Raw genomic sequence first — 5229 nt, 5'->3', positions numbered from 1 at the left:
AAGATGTAGCAATTCTAAAATTGTATGTACCTAATAGCATATCTTCAAAAGCAGATGTGCAGAATTTTATCAGACTATAGGAAGGAAAAGAAATTCACCATACAGGAGGAGAGTTCCACATTTGTTGATTATTGAGAGGACAAACACTCAACAATAATTGAGCAACACAACAATAAGTTAGCCTTAATCAAACCCACAATTAAAACACATATTATTATACTGTGTAACTGAAACCTTTAACAAATTGTCCAATAACTCGATAATAAAGTGATTTTCAACAAAATTCAAATGCAGATCTGATCACACCAGTTCTCCAATCAAATGCATATATATTAGAACTTGATAACATAAGTAAAAGTAATACATTTGTTAAAGAACACACACCTAAATAATTGATAGGCCAAGAAATTTTAACAATAGAACATAAAAATTATTAGAATTTACTAGTAATTTAAATACTACCTGTTGTAATTTGTGGGGTGAAAGTTCAAGGCCTAAATTCTCAAATGTTAAGTTGTATGTTTAAAAAGAAAGTTTGAATAAAGAGGTTAGAAAAGTGTAAGGAAATGAGCACAGAACAATTAGAAGTAAGGTTATGCAAAACTTAAGAGCAGGAATTAATAAAATAGAAAATAAAATAGGAAGAGTAGACCCAGGAAGAAAAGAAATTATTTCTCTATAGAACCTGGTAAAATAGACAAATCTCTAATAAGACTGATCTGGAAAGAGATGAAAAAGGCAAAAATAAGCAATACATTAGGGTCTTTAAAGGAGTCAAACTACAGATACAGCAGCAATAGAGTGAGGGGAATATCATAAATAGCTATATAGAATAAATATTAAAACTTTGAATAACTGGAAAAATTCTGAAGAAAATATAGTTTAACAAAGCTGACTAAAGGTCAAGAAGAATGTCTAGATAGTTCTGTAAACATTAGATAAATTGAATTTATATTTAAATCCTTAGCCCAAAGAAACCACCAGATCCATATTTTATCAAATTTTTGAAGAACAAGCAATTTCAGTCTTATGTAAAATTTCTGAATTATAGAAGAAGAGTAAAATTCTAAAAATTATTCTTAGGTACTATTATCACCTAACAGTGGTTAGAAAACAGTGGTTAGAAAAAATAAAAGAGGGTGGAAATTTTAGTCTAATCTCACCAGGAATGAAAAAAAAAACATTTAAAAATATTAGCAAACTGTATCTAGAGTATATCAAAGGATAAATACATCTAAGTTGGTTTTGGTTTATTCCAACAATGGAATGGCAGTTTGATATTACAAAATCATTTAATATCATTTATATTAGCATATCATCTCAGTAGATGAGCAAATATAGTCACTCACTATAAAAGATTTTGGCAAACTACAAAGGAGACTTTTTCTTTTTACCTATATAAAGAATGTCTAACAAAAACTTAGAACAATTATTCTTAAATCATTTTAACATTCTCTTTAATCATAAGGCAAAATGTCTATTGTCACAATTTCTTTTCAATATTGTTCAGGAGATCTTAGCCAGTATTGTAAGACTAATAGAAACTGTGAGGATTGGAAATGGAGAGACACTGTCATTATTTGTAGATGATACGATTATTTAAATAGAAGAGCAACTCTTTCCCTGCTGCCGCCGAGTCGCGGGGAGGCAGAAGGTCCCGTGCAGTCAAGATTCGGCTACACTCGTAATCCACCGCCATGGCCGGGGAAGGCATTGCTGCTGGAGGTGTAATGGACGTCAATACTGCTTTACAAGAGGTGCTGAAGACCGCCCTCATCCACGATGGCCTAGCACGTGGAATTCGCGAAGCTGCCAAAGCCTTAGACAAGCGCCAGGCCCATCTTTGTGTGCTTGCGTCTAACTTGATGAGCCCATGTATGTCAAGTTGGTGGAGGCCCTTTGTGCTGAACACCGAATCAACCTAGTGAAGGTTGATGACAACAAGAAACTAGGGGAATGGGTAGGTGGGTAGGCCTCTGTAAAATTGACAGAGAGGGGAAACCCCGAAAAGTGGTTGGTTGCAGTTGTGTGGTGGTTAAGGACTATGGCAAAGAGTCTCAGGCGAAGGATGGCATCGAGGAATACTTCAAGTGCAAGAAATGAACAAATAAACTTGGTTCTTGTTCCAAAAAAAAAAAAAATAGAAGAGCAAAGCATCAATAAATAAATTATTAAGATAAATGGGAAACTTTAGTAACTGTGGATATAACAACAATATATAAAATACATTTCATTTTTATACAAAAGTAATACAAATATTTTGTTAACGCTGATAGCATCCTATCTAATATATGCAAAATGCAGGAAATAAACATTCTGAATGAGAGTTTCTTTTTTCTCACCTGAACAATGAGAATGCATTCTTTGATCATTTCACTGTTCAACTAGATTTTATTTAGATTTCATTAAAATCCCTCCTTATAGCTGAAGTTTAGGGGTGGGATAATTATAAGAGTAGTTCAGTTTTCATTCAGATTGAGGTAAATGGGAAAGAAAATGGAACTGTGAGCAGCACTAGTGGGAGGATCTCCAGATTTTTGTTTTTTTCTTGTGATTATTGATATCCAGGCTCCAGGAAAATTGTATATAATGTATTATTGTCCTGGCCTCCACTCCAGGTGTAAGGAGTAAAACCGATACCCCTTCCTCACAGCCCCATCACCGCCACTGCCACCACCACCACCATCACCACCACCACCACCATCACCACCACCACCATCACTACAACCATCACCACCATTACCACCATCACCATCACTACAACCATCACCACCATTACCACCATCACCATCACTACAACCATCACCACCATTACCACCATCACCACCACCAAACGTGAGCCTACTTCTTGACTCACTAGCTATACCCTCAGTCTTACTAGTCCTGTAGATTCTTCCTACATTAAAATCCAACATGGTATATAAGTGTGTTTCCAAGATTAGGCAGAGTATAAAAATTCTACATTCAGATTGGGGCCAAGCCAATGATAATACTAATTTGTACTATTAAGATTCATTTCTTGAGCTTTTTATATTGTTCTTTCTGTCCACTTTGCTTCCAGAACAAATGTGTCCGTGGGGCAAAATCCATCAGCATGATATCCTACATATCCCTTTGCTGTGCTTATATTCCCATTTTTACTATTTTAACAGTACTATGAAACATTTGTCAGTGTGCTGCTTCTTTTAAAATTCATGTAAGAGAAAACTCTATCTGCATATGGCAAGTTCCCAGATCCTCACTATAGTGAAACATATTCCATAATTAAAAACATTTATAAAAATTAACTGTAAAGAGTTATAGAGGCAAGGTTACTTCAGATTACATCCTATAAGAATATGAAGAAAAATGTGTGCTTTATGGTATAATGCTCTCTGCTGAGCAAGAGGCTGGATGTGTCTTTGCTCAAAGCTTGAGTTATATACTTAATTTTACACATTAAAATTTAATGGCCTTTTAAATGTAATATGCCTTTACCAAATAGGCTTTTTTTTTCTTTTTTAGTGGTGTAATTTCATAGTATTGTAATAATAATATTCTGGAGCATAGTTGACAGGTTTTTTTTTTTTTTCCCAGTATACAATTAACTGTTTTTCATTGATTTTCAGAAGCTTTTTCTTTAATAGCACTAAAATTTCTTTTAAGTTCTGATGAAATTCTGAGATAAAATTATTTAAAACAGAATAGTATGCTTCTTTTAACTTAGAGAAAAATTAGAATTAGGCAAATATAATACTTTTCATTGACTTCTTAAGTCTATCATATGTACATACAGAGCTGCTTTTTATTTATCAGGATTTATGGGTTTTCTAAATTAAGATAATCTTAGTTTGGAGAAAGCATATTTTGGAAAAAAAAAGTCTCCAGGTGTTTTTAGAGACAACGAGAATAGGGAAAGCATTTTTATAGGTGGGATAAATGCTTGTTTCACAGTACACTTATTTCCAAATATTTCTGGCAAGACTTACACAGGATCTTAATTTTACATTTCTTTCTCATGTGTACTTTTTTATTTCCCACCCAAAAATGAAGTAGTGAAAAGACATTAGACAGTGGCAGGGAGACCTGTTGTTATACTAGGTATCTAGGCAACCAGCACCCATTCCAGTGTGTTGCACAAAATGCTAGTAAAATCTTAAATTTGTGGAGAGTTTTACACTTTACAAAATGAGTTCACATTTACATGTTGACATTTGACTCCAGCTTTATGAGGTATGCAGGAAAAATATCATTTTCTGTTTTGTGTGTAATAATACCAAATATGGAATAGATTGAGGCTCTTTTGGCTATCATAATAAGTGGTGAAGATAAAATTTGACTCAGGAATTCTGATGCCATCTCTGCTCTTCCTCTACTACACACAGTGAACTACCAAATAGGTGTTGACTGACTGAATAAAAATAAAATAATATTTTCTCAAGCTTAAAACACATATATGTAATTTTAAGAAAGTTTTAATAGCCTCTGAAAAATATTCACTAAATAGTTATAATTCTAAGATTTGCTAGGCATCTGTATTTCTAATGAAATTACTATTTATTCCAATAATGCTCAGCAACTAAGAGGGAAAAAAATCTACAAAATGAAATAATTTAGAACTCTGAACAAGTATTAGGGTAACAAACTTTTTTAACTGATGTGCTGTGTTTAAACTATTTTAAACAAAGTGTATTTCCCACCCAGGTTGAAGAATTATAAAGTGGGAACTTGGGTATGGTGCACATTCATATCTCCTGTAGTCAAACTTGTACTCTTGAGACTGCCTTGAACTAATGGCTAACGTCCAGAGTGAGAGCATTTATCTGACTGATGTGAGGTAACAAAGGATTCAAGGGAACCAAAAAAAAAAGGGGGGGGGGCAGAAATGCTTTGATATAGGAATATAAAAGAGGAGTCCCGAGGGGATCAGAGGTGAAAATCAAATTTAGGGATGGAGTCAGTTTCCAGGGTGAGAAAATAGATTTAATGAACATGACTAAGGACAAACTGGGTGAAGGAAGCCAGGAATTACACCAAATTACATGGAACAACTGTTGACACTTGTAACAGGGCCCTGGTGAGTGAATGAAAAGATCCTTTAAGGGCCTTGGGTGGCTCAGTTGGTTAAGCATCCGACTTTTGGTTTCAGCTCAGGTCATGATCTCAGGGCTGTGAGATCCAGCCCTGACTTAAACCCCAGGTCAGGCCTTTGTGCTGGGCATGGAGCCTGCTTAAGACTCTTTTCCTCTC

General features: G+C 34.5%; 1 pseudogene; it reads left to right on the top strand.

The window, feature by feature from the left end:
* Positions 1-1667: 1667 nt before the first annotated feature.
* LOC114216520 (small ribosomal subunit protein eS12 pseudogene) lies at positions 1668-2124 on the top strand (annotated as a pseudogene).
* The last annotated feature ends 3105 nt before the right edge of the window (positions 2125-5229 follow it).

This window comes from Eumetopias jubatus, unplaced genomic scaffold (genome assembly GCF_037043125.1).
Source record: "Eumetopias jubatus isolate StellerSeaLion01/CBP00866 unplaced genomic scaffold, mEumJub1_p1.0 scaffold_3, whole genome shotgun sequence".
Lineage (NCBI taxonomy): Eukaryota > Metazoa > Chordata > Mammalia > Carnivora > Otariidae > Eumetopias > Eumetopias jubatus.
Note: the sequence above shows the minus strand (reverse complement) of the source record. Positions and strands in the feature narration are given on the sequence as shown.